Genomic DNA, 15,759 nt, shown 5'->3' on the forward strand with positions numbered 1-15,759 from the left:
AACGTAACTTATAGTACAATTTCCCTAAATCTGTGATATGTGAATGACTATTTCATGACTACCAAAGCAGAAAAGTTAAACTTGACCAGCTGTAGAATTATTTGTTTAAAATATGACCATAAACTAGTAAATCAAAAGAAAAAAATTTCCTTTGATTCTTATTATGAAACATTGGCATCTAATATTTGCTAAAAATTAAAATCACAGAGAATTTCTCATGGTTGTTATATATACAGTATATTTTAATGCTTTCAAAATATCATGGTTAATTGTATATAAGCAGTCAATACCATTTATCTACTTACATCTCCTAATTATTTGAGGAAATGTGCTGACTACATGGCCTCCATTTCTATATATTATTTCTTTTTGAGCTTTTAAAAAAATGGTACATAAACCTTTAAGTGTTATATTCCCCTGCTGAGTGTCTAGTTTGAAGAAATTCTATGTTGACATTTACATAAATTGGAAGGCAAGGTGAATTCAATATTAGGAAATCTATAAGTGGAAAATTTTATATTGATTGGTTAAATAAAATAAAATGGTTACCCATAATTTAGCAAGTAAAACTGGATATTGAACTAAATGGAAAAGAAAAATATGAAACGAGTATATGATATTTTATAACAGAAGTTTTAGAATCCTGAGTGAGAACTAATTTATCTCAAATGCCAGGCTATGTTGAAAATGTTTATTTTCCAACTTGACATCAATAATGTCATCCCAGTAATTGTTGTCATCATTGTTACCTGTCTTCTTTAAGTCTAATATTTATACTAGAACAATAAATAATCTTCAAGAGTTCATTAATTCTTCTAAGAGAAGAGGAAAATACAGCAAGAGTTAACTTAGGGATAATAAAATTAAAGATAATTTATATATATGTATATATATATATATATTATTAGATTATAATAAAGGAGGTTTCCTGAGAAAACAATTTATTATTGAGACTAGAAAATAGAGATTTCAGGCACTCTTCCCTTAATGTACAATATCTCTGCCAACTAAACTCATTAAAAAGAGGACCAAGCTAAGGATTTGGCCCTCAGTTTCTCCTCATATTCCACAGTGTTTGATTGGATCATTATTCCTTGCTCTTTATTCCTTCCCTGAAATAGAGTAAAAGCTTCTTAAGGAACTAGACAGATTGAAACCAAATTCACTGAGGTCAATTAATAGACCTTGGGCTGATGAGGCATTGTACTTGGTTGAGATGACACTTCCAGGGGCGTCACCAGTGTTTACAAGTCTTCCTGAGATTTTGCCCTCCACCATGGAAAAAGCATGACCCAAGCAGCCATTGATTCTCTACCCAAGGAACCAATGAGAAGAAAAGACTAAGCAGATCTAAATGTAACAAAAATGAAAAGTCTGGCTAGTCAAGGTCAGATCATCCAAACCAACTCTAGAAATAAACCCTGAATCACAGCTGATTTATAGGCACATGATTCTAGTGAAAGATGGTTTGTTGTTGTAAGTCTTTGAGATTTTGGTATTGTATGTTATGCAGCATTATTGCAACAGAAGTCTACCTAATTCATAGAATCAAGACAGCTGATCTACCCTCATCAAATATCAATATTATCAGCTGGAAGAGTATATGCTGATATGGTAAAATTGAGAGAAAAGCAAGTTGGAAAAAAATTTAAAATATTAATTGCCAAATCTGAATGAAATTTAATAGAACAGGTAGATCAAGATTTTAAAGGAAGAATATTATACATTTTCAAAGTGGTAAAGGAATATATTAATAAGATAATATAGGAAAATACAAGTTTGAAAGGGAACCAAAGAAATTGATTAGTGTGAAATATATAGTATCTGACATAAATAATTTAATCAATGGGGATAATATTAGGATAAATAAAAGTCAACTAGTTATTTAGAAGAACACATAAAGTAAATTTTGCTTTTTAAAATATGATTATTGATAAGGTTGGGTTAAAATCAGCTAGTGTGCTTTTTTTCCATGTCATCTCTTTTTGTTCTTCTCTTTCTCCTTGAAAGACTTATTTTTATTACTATTTTAATTCCTTTAATAGTTTTTAAGTTAAATTTACCATTTTTTAAACTTTTGTTCTATACTTGTTACATATATATTAAGTGATCAAAATCATATAGCTGCATTTCCTCTCATTTTTGTAGTATTATTATATATATTAGTTTTATATTGTGTTAAAAACCAAATAATACATTTTATGTTTATTACTTTATATAATCTTTTGTCTTTTTAAGAAAGGAGAGCAATTGTGTGTTTATTAAGCTTGTTATATTTACCTTATTTACCATTCATTTTTTATTATTTTCATTTTTTCCTCCTGATTTGAGTTACTACCTAGTGACATTTGCTTAGTTCAAAGTAGTTTTGTCTCCACCCATCTCCTTCGTGTGTTATTGGCAAATGTATTGCATTTCTATATAAGTTCCAGAATGCAATTAAATACATAATGTTTTATGGAATTGATTTTAAAATCAGTTAAGAAAAGAAAGAAGAAATATTCAGTTATACTATCCTTATCTCAAGGAAGTTGTTTGAAAAGTAAAGAGTCTGACATATAGTAGATACCATATAACTATTCATGTCTTGCCTTTCATGTGTACTGGGGATCAAAATAAGCAAATTTACAACTAAGCTGCACAGTTTTTATAGGCCTTCTTTCATTACCTGATAGATTAGATACACAAAACAAAATAAGAATACAGAAGGTACCAAAAATATAATTTTCAACATTGTATATTTTATTCGTGTAAGATCTGTTGTCTTATATGTAAAGTGACATTTTCTTCTGTATTTTACCCCAGTGTCTTATTTTTTTAAATTTTATCTTCAAAGAAGCTTAAGGTTACAGAAAAATCACATAGAAAATATAAGAGATTCCTATATACCCAACACCTATCCCCTTTTCCTGTTTCTCCTCTAAATAACATTTTATAGGTGGATAGTACATTTGCTACAATCGATATACAAATATTGAAGCTTTGCTACTAACCATGGTCAATGTTTTACATTATGGTTTACATTATGGACCATAAACTTATATAGGTTTTGATGAAATTTAAAGATGGCCCGTATCTGTTATTGCAATGCTTAATGGCCCAAAATGCCTTATGTTCTACTAAAAAAATTTTTTATTTTTTTTTGTATTTTGTTATTTTTTAAATTATTATTATTTCATTTTCCTATTAATTTTATTTGGTTATTTTGTTGCTTCATGTTTGGAGAGGTTTTGAATTACAGGGGATCACAACTTTGGCAGGAGGATCACTGGTACAGGGTGTCAGTGATGGGGGGATATATGAAGAGCTGTGAAACTGGGGCATGCCTCTAAGGCATATGAATATATTAAAGTGTTCATGGGACACTGTCTCCATGAGGGAAGACCCACACAATAAATAAAAGAATATTGAATTCCCATTCTGAGGAGTCCTACCACATTCTCTAATTGAATGGCAAGAACCGCCTGAGTACAAGGGCAATGTCTAGTGAAGGAAGACAGTCCATGACACCAGGCCCTTAATATTGATGATTGTACTTATGAACCTTCCCTATTAATATCTTATTAATATCTTGCCTAAGAGTTACTTTATGAAAGTCTCTTTGTTGCTCAAATATGAGCTCTTTCTAAGCCAAACTCAATATATAAACACACTACCTTCCCCCTGTCATGGGACATGACTCCCAGGGATGAGCCTCCTTAGCACCCTGGAATTATTAACAAGCACAAACTAGCAATGCATATAGAAAAAGATCTTGACCAAAAGGGGGAAAGATTTAATATAAATGAGTTTTTATGGCTAAGATATTTCAAAATGAATCAGGAGGTCCTTCCGGAGGTTATAGAAATGCACATCTCAGCAGGATCTCATTGACTGCCACAGTAAACAGAGCCTCAAATAGCAGGACTCCTGAGAGCTCTAGAGACATCCAGACAATATAAGCAGGGCAAACAAGCTCAGGAATCCAGCACCCTGTCAGTGGGCCTTACTTTTAAATTTATACACCCCATGTAACAGAGCTAGACTCATTTATAGTTTCCCTTCACATGGTTCTTCTGCCAATTTTATTTGAACCTATAATTAGCACTATACTTGTTAAATATATGTTCCAGAGACTTAAATCTTTGGTTCATTCATGTGCCAGTTGTGTCTTGAATCTCAGCAGAATTGCAAAACCTACTCTCCATTTCACTGGACAACTAATAAGGAGAAGATGATGGGCAATGCCCTTCCCAAGGAGCACTGTATGCAAATGCAAGCAAGATATCTTCATTCATCTGCCCCATGAGATCTAAGCCCCCTCTCAATCAGTTGCATAATGGTCATCCCCATCTCAAAATCCTCAAGATTGAGGAATGAACAATGGACTAATATAAGCTTACTATTATTCTACTATAGACTTATTGTTATTCTAGCAAAGGAAGAGCTTTTATAATGATGTGGAGGCAGTGGCCACTAGAGGTTCTGAGAGGAGGGAGAGGGAAGAATAGATGTAATATGGGGGCATTTGGGGACATTGGAATTGTCTTGCATGACATTGCAACGATGGATTCAGGACATTACACATTTTGTCATAACTTACAAAATTGTGTAGGACAGAGTATAAAGTTTAATTTAAACTATAGTCCATAGTTAGTTGCAATGCTTCATTATGTTTTCATAAATTATAACAAATGCGCCACACTAATGAAGATGCTGTTAATGGGCAAATTGTGGAAGGGGAAATGGAGAGGGACATATGGGAATTCCCTATATTTTTTACATAAAATTTTGTAATATAAAGCTCTTTTAAATATATATATAGATATAGATATAGATATATTTCTATAATTTTCAAAACTTTGACATAGGCAAATAGAGATCACTGTTCCCAAACTCCAGAATGTAAATTCTTTTAAAATGCCCACAATGCACTATAAAAATAAACTAGGTGCTAAGTCAAGATATAGTCTCAAATTTCCAAGAATTATCATACAGACTATATTGTCATATCAACATAACTTTAACCTAGAAATCACTAAGAAAACAGCAATAACAATAAATCTAAATATTTTTAAATTCAGAAATGTCTAAATAAAACTTTGGCCAAGAAAATGTCAATGCAGTTTTAAAAATATTTTGAACTGAATATAAGTGATAATGCTAACCCCAAAAGTTGGGGAATGTGGCTAATTCTGTACTTAAAAATAAATTTATAAGCTTAAATTGTTTAGGAAAAAAAAGAAATCTGAAAATCATTCACCTAGTTATCTACCCACAGAAGTTAGAAAAAGAAAGAAAATAAAACCCAAAAAATTATAGAAAATAAAACCCAAAAAGTTATAGAAAGAAGGAAATAAAGATGAGGGCAAATATTAATAATGTCATAAAACATATGATTAAGAGCATCAATGAAGAAAAAGTGTTTTGAACAGTTATTGTTAAAATCACAAGACTCACCCTTTTCCAAATTATAATGATATTCTACTATATTATCTTACAGATTGTGCTATCTTTCACATTGAAACATATAGGCAGTCAACATTAATATTCTGACACATGGAAAATAACTTACCTACATAATATTTAACCTTTTAATTTGGTATATTTTTTATTCATTTTTTTATGAATTCATGGAGGTTGACTTTTGATAGCCAGAATTTTTATGTCATTTTCTAGAATTCTATTACTGAATATTAATATATTTGCTCAGACACCAAAAGCAATCACTTCTAGAATGTAGCTTAGAAATATTGATAGTCAGATGTTTTTCATGGCTTAAATATATAGGCTTTACACACACACACACATATATGTACACACACATATATGTACACACATATAGATACTGCTTACAGAGATTATTTCAAGTTACAAATAACTTGCCTCTTTCTTACACTAATGTCTAACCTGGTATGCCCTGTAAATGTTAGAAGGACAACACATTACAAATTGACTTATTTTTTTCAAGTTAGTGGTGTTTTTCTAGGCCACATATAGATCAGAATCACAAACAATACCATGATGGAGAGGAATGGATAAAAGATTCTTTCCTTCCTCAAAATATCCAAACCAATAAATAAATTGGGCAAAGAATAAATAATTCATCTCAAAACTTCAAATTTATTTTATGGCATTATGTAAATTGCTAAACTATTAATTTTTCTGTCACAAAAAATGACTTCTTCAAGAGGTCTTGGAACTTACATATACAAATGATATACACTCCCAATTCTGTAGATCCTGTTGTGCCTCTTCTTATATTTTTCCAATTTGAATTATTAAAATGTACTTCATTTCATTAAGCAATCACTTCATTTTCTTTATGAGATAACCAGTGTTTCCTAATCCTACTCAAATAGCTTCCCAAAGCATTTATTTCTAATAATGTCTTATTTCACAATTTATTAGTTACTCTTCCCTCATAGCAGCAACCTTTCTGCATATTGATTTCCAGGAAAAGAATGCATATAATTTTGGCTACCTGGTGTGCTAAAATGACATTTTAACAAAAAATTCCCATTTTTAAAAATCTAGATCCTTCAGGAAAATGAAACTGATAGTTTTGTTAAGGTCTATTAATATTAAATACCCACATATGGAACAAAAGTACAAAATTCATTCACAGATAATAATAAATCAATTTGTACCATCTGTCATCATTACTGATATGTATAGTAATTTTTTACAGACTTCAAGGTTTATGTTGCAGTATATGACAGTTTAAGGCTGAATGGACCCCAGAAAATAATATCCTTAGAGTCAATCTATTCCTGTGGGTGTAAATCTATTGTTGGTGGGACCCTATGATTAGGTTACTTTAGTAAGGCATAGCTGAAGGTGGATCTTAATCTTATTGCTAGAGTCCTATATAAGAGAATGAAATTCAGAGGAAGAGAGACAGAAACCAGAAGCAAGAAGCTGGGGCAATGAAACCTGGGGAAAATGGAGAGGTCAGCACACACCATCAAGTGCCTTGCCGTGTAAGAATGCAGTCTGGGATCACCAGCAGCCTATCTTTAGGACAGAGTCAGAGTATCACTTGATGATGCTTTGATTTGGACACTTTAATGACCTCAGAACTTGAAAGCCAATAAATCTTCATTGTAAAGGCCAATCCATTTCTGCTACATTGCATTTTGGCAACCTAACAAACTAAAACATAGTGTTACAGAAATTTTTTTGAATACCTGAATTACTAAGGTTTCATTGAGTATAATTAATAAAAATCCACAGAGGTTAACTTAAGAAAAGCAAAAAACACTTATCAGATCATTGCTTTTATTTATGTTTAAATAATGTTGGCTTAAATAAAAAGGGATGTTTATTAAACTATTACAGAGTTAGTTCATGGAACATAAGGGAATGGATGGAGCTAGAATTCAGAAATGGACCAAAATTAAGGAATAAGGACTGATACGCTTCAGAATAGTGCTTCTCAAATTGTAATGTACACAAAATATTTCTGAAATCTAGATAAACTCAAGGTTCTGAAGTTTTGCCTATGACCTGGGGGTTGTCTTTCCAATGAGCTTCTATTTGATGCTCCTTTCAAACCACAATCCACATTCAGAGTACTAAAGTTCTAGATAATCAAGAATGTCTACTTCCCTACAATCTAGACTTCAGTTTAGGTGATTATTTCAATATTTTCCCCCATTAAACACTGAGTTTCTCTTGTGTAGAGATGACAAATGATTCATATTATATTCTATCTTAAGACTTGAGGTAAAACAAGATGCATATTTGGGGGATAGTTGAAGTTGAGATAAACCAATGGTGATTCCACATGGGAAGAAAGGCCACAAAGCCTTTGTGCAGATTTCTCAACTTTGGAGGAGTTACCACTTTACATCAATCAACTATGGTCAAATACCAATGATGCATGTTACAGATGTATCACAGGAGAAGATCTCAGGAAAGCAAAATACTTATTTTGAGCTTTACAGTTTCTCATGATCTTCCTAGTAAGGGAAATAAATTAAAAAACCCCAGTCACAGTGGAAAGGCATTTGGATTTTTCATTAAAATTGAACAATAAATATAGCACACAAATAAAGAAAATATTTTCCTTTTGACTTTTCTTCCTCACTCATTAATCTGCATGTAAAACGGAAAGCTACAACAGTGATTTGTGTAAGCGAGGAACTGATTTTATCCTATAAGATATGGCGGGGTGGTTGGCAGCACAGGATAAGTGGACTAGCTCAGGAATATCATTAGAGACATGGGCACCATCAAATTCCTGCTTTACATTTCACAGCATAATATTTTATCCTTTTTTGTAAGGTTCCTGCTGTATATCCAAAAGACGTGTCTTTACCCAAGTAAGAAGAAAAGGCAAAATCTAAAAGGAATGAAACAGTGAATCTATTTATTTAACTTTCAAAAAAAATTCCTCCCCAAAATACATTATTCAGCCTTCACCAGAGAACATATATGCATGGCAAATAAGACTAAGAAAAAGATGTACGATATCATTAGTCATTATGAAAATGAAAATTCATATCATAGTGAGATTCTACCATGCACCTAATAGCATGTATAAAATTTTTGAAACTGGCCATATCAAGGTTGGGAAGGATGTGGAGGAACTAGAAGACTCCTACACTGTTGGTGGGAATGTAAAATGGGAAAACAATTTTGGAAAATTATTTGGCATCTTGTCATTTTGAAAATCAAAGATATACCTATCACATGATTCTACTCCCAGGTGTGTGCTTAAGAGATATGGAATAATATATCCAGATACACACTTGTGCACACATATTCATAATGATTCTAGCTAAAAGTGAAAGTATTAAAAAAGTCCACGAACAGGTGAAGGAATAAACAATATTCCTCAACAACAAAAAAACAGTGAACTACTAATGCATGCAACAAAGTAGATGAGTCTCAAAATAATTCCACTTTCAAAGAAGTTAGCCAAAAAGAGTTCAGGTTTTATGATTCCATCAATATAAAATTCTCAAAAATGCAAACTAACCTAGAGAAAGTAGATCATTGACTGGGTATATGGACAGTCAAGGAGGGACAGGAGGTAGGGATTACAAATGGGCAAGGGAAACTTTTGGAGGTATATACATGTTCATATTCTTATTGCATTAATCAATTCCACAGGTGTATGCATATGTCATAACCTATTAAAATGCCATATACTGTCTGTCAATCATACAACAATTAGTGTTCAAACAAAAAAGGACATCTATATTACATGCACATTAGGTATACCATAGTGAAAAAAAGCTTCCCACAGATGAAAAGTAAAAAAAAAAAAAAAAAAAAAAAATCTTAAAATTAGCCCAAGGGGAAAGATTACATTTACATGCACAATATTTAGATTACATTTAAATGCACAACATTGGAAGCAAAAAGTCAGAGCAATATTATCATCTATTGACTGGGGGGGGGGGTAGGAAGGGGAACTTGAATAGTTATAATTCGATTACCAGTCTTTTTTATTTTAACAAGGAAATAAACAAATGGAAAAAAATAAAATTAATATTAAGCAGAATAAAGGTGCTCTAACATGGAATGTCTGATTACCAAGTGTGGTAGTTTGAGGCTTTTCAGAATGCAAGAAAATCATGCCCTTAGGGCTAATGCATTCCTGTGAGTGTAAACCTACTAAGTGGAATCTTCTTTTAATTAGGTTACTTCAGTAGAGCTTGAACCAGGGTGGGTCTTAATCCTTTTACTGGAGTCCTTTATAAATGGAATAAATGCAGAGAGTACTGAGAGAGAAACTCACAGGAACTGAAAGAATAAGCCATGGAAACCAGGAAGCTGAAAACAACTAGACTTGAGGAGAACAGTAAACCAGCAGACACCACCATGTGCCTTCCCATGTGACAGAAGAGTTCAACATCTCTGGCAGCCTGTCTTTGGGGAGAGAGCATCACCTGATGGTGCCTTCATTGGGACTTTCTCATGCCCTCAGAACTGTAATCTTGCAAGCAAATAAATCCCCATGGTAAAGGCAAACCTATTTCTGGTGTATTGCAGCCTATCAGACAAAAATAAGATAGAAAGTAAAACAAGTTAAGTTGGAGATAAAAAATAAAAGTCAATGTATACAGGATTAAACAATAGAATAATAATGCATATTGGGGAGAAAATGAATAGAATTAAACTGCATCACACAAATTTTGGAAGAGGTAAATGGAGTTTTAATGTTGTAAAGCCCAAGAGGAGAGTGGAAATTTTTAAAAAGGTGGTCGTTTCTAATAGGGAAACAAATATTTACTCTTTAAACAATGGATCACAAAACCATGGTAAATCAAAACTATACAGCACTTAAAATACACTAGATCATATATGGCAACATGTACAACAGAAGTAAACTAGGCCAGATGAAAACATTTGTAAAATACTATAAATTGTTATATGGGCTGTATATAAGTAGTAAAATTATAAAGCATACATAGAAAGATAGGCTGCAAGCTTAAGTATATAGTTGACAAAGAAAAATAAGAATGGAAAAAGTGTTTTTACTACATGTTAAATATTCATTTTTTTGTAGAGAAAAGACATGAGATAAGTTTGGCTGAAAATTAACATGGTGAATAGAATAGACTATCACATTCCCTACTCTTAAATTTTGAAATATTGGCAGTTTATTGCTATTTCCAGATTTGAAGGACTGAGTAATCTATTTTGGAAAAGAAAATGGTTATTTTGATAATGAGCACATTCATTTTACTGCTATGAAGACAAACAATTAAAATATAGCAATAAATTTCAAGTCATTGGTGAAGATAATATAGAAAGTGATGATTATACCTTGTCTTAATTGGCTAGGACTGCTATAACAAATAAATGATCACAACCTGTATGACTTCAACAATAGGAATTAATTGACTCACCGTTTGGAGGCAAGAAGTTCAAAATCTCTGCATGGCATGCCTTCTCAGGAGTCTGTACAATTCCTGTGGTGGCTTCCTTGCAATCAGTCTCTACTTCTATCACGTGATGAGCATTTTAAGAGAGTGTCAAATGTTGCAGGGATGTCAAAGTGATTATAAAGTCAAGAAACCACTATCTATGGTGATTAGGAATTCACTGGTCTTTAATGAGGCAGATGTTTTAGTAGAATGTGGGATACAGGCACTGTGGGGTTATAAAGGAGAAAGTAGATTATGATAAAATAGATATGGAAAGCAGTTTAAAGGAGAAGGAATGCTTATAATATAAAGGAGAGAAGGAGAAAAGTGAAATAGATATTTTTGTTAATCTTAATTTAAAATTCGTCATTTCAACTCTGCCAGAGATAGGAATCTAAAATCAGATATATTCTTAAGCACAAATTTAAATTTCATGGTCATAATACCTTAAGAAAGGTGGAATGGAGGAAAATATAAAGAGCTCTTAACGAAGCAGTGTCTCTCAAAGTATGACTTTTGGACCATGAGCCTCGAAATTGCCCTAGGACATCGATACAAGTAAACTGCATTTTAGAAAAGTACCCTGCATAATTGCAATGTACATTTAGTTTTGAGAAAAACGTAATTTCATGGTTCAGCCCCTTCATTTGCCTCATTCTAGTTCTGCCCTCAGATGCCTACATAAACTTCCTACCACCAAACTTTTTTTATCCCCTCCCTTGTGGCTTTTTTGTGTGCTGCCTGCTCTCTCTGTCCATTCGCTGTAGGTTCTTCTGTGTCTGTATTTATTTATTTCCCCTCCCCCTTGTGGCTTGCTTGCTGTCTGCTCTCTGTCCATTTGCTGTGGGCTCTTCTGTGTTCTTGCTTGTCTCCCTTCTTTTTCTTGCATCACCTTGCTGAGTTGGCTCTCTACTGTGTCTGCGGGCCGGGGGCACTCTGCAGCATGCAGGCAAGCCCAAGCCTGCCTTCACGAGGAGGCCCCGGGACATGAACCCAGGGCCTCCCTTATGGTAGACGGCAGCTCATCTGAGTGAGCCACAGCCGCTTCCCCCTACCACCAAACTTTTCAAAAAACTTTTTTCATTTTGGTTTAGCAACTGATCCTTAAGTTAATACAACTCTTTAGAACCCTGTCTTCCCTATACGTGAAATTTGTCAGAGCCATCGTGGTAACTTGTTCTTTTTCTGCTTAATTTAATGTGATAACAAAAATCTAGCATTTCTTATAGTGGTTTATTTCAAAGAAGTTGGATAATAATTAATGTAATATGGAATTGTCACTTTCCAATGTGCTGTAACCAGGATACCCTTTTTGTATAGAATTATATACTCTTTAATGATAGGTATCAGCCTTAAAATTACCACATTTCACTGAGGCCACAGAGAAAATGTGGACAAAGTCATCCCTCTAGTAACATGCATGGTCACACATTTATTTTTAAAGATCATCAGAAAGGCAAGTTATCTGTGCAAATGGAAGTCTCTGCCCCACTGATTCCAATTGTGCTTCGTATAACCAGCCCACTCTCTGAAGATGTGAGCCATAATATGTTATGTGCTTCTTTATCATGATCATAGTTCTAAATCTTCATTAAGAGTTTCATTTTCCTTTTAAAAGCCTATATATAGTTTTCAATAATACAGAGACTATAATCTTTTTCTGCTGATTTCTTAGGATGCACTTAAATACTGAAATCAGTTGTTCCTCTTGCATTTTAAATCACTGGAGCTATGATTTTCTTACAGCAACATGTGACCACCTAATTTTGAAAGCGTATTACAAATGTATGTGATTGTTCTAACAGACTAACATCTGAATAAATGAAAATTGAAATGATGTTGACATTTCTTTTGTATCTATATTAAAACATATATTCATTCCAAACTGTCCCCTAAACATTTTTTCCTTACATAAATTCTTTAAGGAAAAAATTATGCTTTTATTTCTAATTGAATATCAGCAAGAGAGAAGGAATAAGAACAAATAAAATCACTTTTCCAAACTGAACTTCCTTTTTTTTCTGTAAAACCAAATGAATATTCTTTAAAATGATCAATTCTATGAATGCACGCTTGTATTGTGATGTTTGGAGAAATTACAAAATTTCAGATAAACTTCCAGAAAAATATATGAAATGATACATGGAAGGACTATTTCCTAAAAATATTTACAGAAAGTAAAAATTCCAACAAGTAGATTATTTAATTAGTATTGTTTGAATATATATTCTTAAATATAAGTGTGTGTAAACACAAAATCTTGCACATAAATTTTTACACAAATTGCATGCCAACAAATCTTATTTTAGCTCTATAAGTTCTATTTGTCATAGCATCTATTTGTAATTATTATTTTAATTTTAAAGAGAATATTGCTACAATAGCATATAAATTACAGATGGAGTTAAAAACCTGTGATGTCTATTTCATCAGTCAGAAAGTACATTTTCACATCTCTTTTTGTTCCAAATTATCAGCTATCTAAGAGGAAACCAAGTAAATACACTTTTTGTACTTTACTGTCCAACAGATTTGCACATGATGAACAAATGGATCCAAAGATTTCACATGAATTGTGAGTCTCTCTCTGTTCAGTATCAGCATCTTATTTTAATCTTTGGAATGTTTTAGATTAAAGCAATAGCTGGAAATTTCCCAAGGCTACCTTTTAGTTATAAAATGTATTTTCAATAACTCCAAGTTTAACTCATTTAACATTTTTGCCCACATTCTTAATTGTGAACAGAGCAGAAATGGCATAAGATTGGAGTTGCAAATGTTTGAGCAACTGTAAGGTGTTTATTATTGCAGGGAAAATCAGCCTGCACCATAGGACTGACTTTGATATTTCAGCATATCAGTGCAAGCTAATTGGGCAGAAATGTTTCTATTATCTGTCAGTAAGTTTTCTGTTATAAAATATTGTTATCAAATCATGATATTGGTTATTTCTAAGAACTGGCCTAAAATCATTATTAAGCTGGTATCAATGTCTTTATAATATTTTAAACATGAATAGTATCATTTATTTTGGAAAGCTAGATTTCATTTATAAATATTATTCATAAATTAACCACAATATTTTCACTTTCTTCTGTCACACATTTTCTGATGTTGTGTTCTTACTTATACTATTCGAGGTACATGCTATTATTTTCCAATGTTATCTTCATTCCATTAAAAAAAATTTTTTTTAAATTTTTAAAGTAGCTTTAGATTACATAACATAAAAAATATGTAGGGGATTCTCATAGGCCCCACTCTCTCCCCTCCCACACTAACAACATCTCTCATTTGTGTGATACATTTGTTACAAATGATGAACCCATATTGAAATGTTGCTACTATTTTATCTGAGGAAAAATAGAGAAGAAAATAATATACATATTTTCAGTCCCAAGAAATATATCATTAATCATAAGTGTGAAAATAAATATTTGATATTTTTCTGTCCCTACCATATTACCGTTTAAGTTCATAGGAAAATAAGAAAGTTGAGGATATAGAAATTTTTAAAATCATAATTTGATTATTTTGTTTTATGCAAGAGGAATACCTAGTAACAATCACAAGTCTTTTTGATGAACAAAATACAATGTATGCACAGGTTCACTTTTAGTTAATATTTTTCTTTCTCATTACGATTCTTTTGCAATATTTTTAGAATTTATTCCTTAGAAGTCTAACCTCATAACTGTATGTGTTTCAGAATCTCCTGGCCATCAATGTAGGACAAATTATTCATGTTTCAGTACTTCAATAATGAGATGTCAGCTCTTAATCCTTGCTATTGAAAGGATTGTCAGAAATGATTGAATCCCCAGTGAAATGACCTCAATGCCATTTAAAACTTGCCTTCATAAGAGAGTATATTTTATCTCAGAAGGTCCTCTTTTTCTTCTTAGAATATTTTTTTGCTAATACCATGTGTGTAAGTCATGTATATGCATAATTCAAACTGAAAATCTTCTCAGGAATAGTTATATACACAGAGAGAAGTCATTAAGTGTCATTTATTTTGAATATTTACTATGAAGATATATGAATATTATCTTAATACTATTTCATAAAACCCTGAAAGAGTTATTGAGGCTGCTAATTTCCAGTTGCTTCATTGCAAAAGTATTTGCCAGCGGGCAATATTCTTTGTTGTTTAAATATCATGTCTTTAAAAGAAATTTACATACAAAAATAAATAAATCCACCTAATAATTTTATATCCAGGAGAGTGTCTTTGCCGTTATTATAAATTTGCAAAGCAGAGAGGTTATCTATCGGTCAGGCTTCCAGGGAGAAACAGAAAGAGTAGGATATGTGTGTATACACACACACACACACATATATGATATATATATATACACACACATACATATGGGTAGTATAAGAATGTGTGTGTGTGTGTGTGTGTGTTTACTAAGAGATGTGTTGCAGTGAGTTAGCTTAGACCATTATGAGGGCTGATGAAGTAAGTACATCATTCCTAGGGAAGGCCTCTGGGAAGGGAAAACTGGAACTACAATAAAGGGGCTGATGCTGCAATCCAAAAGCAGATAGATAAGCATTTGATTGAGTACCTAGTGACTATAAGCCAATCAAGGTGACACACAAAACTAGCGATCACTGATCATTCCTTGTCAACTGGGCATTCATACACAACTCTGTAAACTATACTTAATCTTCAAATAAAGACAGTAACAAAGTCATAGTTACATACAACTAAACACTCATGAAACTTATCCCAGAATATAAGGCAAAATTCCTGGGAAGTGTGTATCTTTCTCCTTAATACTGGCATATTAGGGTTTCCTATGGAAACAGAACTTATTGGAGATATCTGTAAATATATACTGCTTGAAGACAATTTTATAAAATTGTCTGACACAACCATGGGGATACA

This window comes from Dasypus novemcinctus, chromosome 1 (genome assembly GCF_030445035.2).
Source record: "Dasypus novemcinctus isolate mDasNov1 chromosome 1, mDasNov1.1.hap2, whole genome shotgun sequence".
Classification (NCBI taxonomy): Eukaryota; Metazoa; Chordata; class Mammalia; order Cingulata; family Dasypodidae; genus Dasypus; species Dasypus novemcinctus.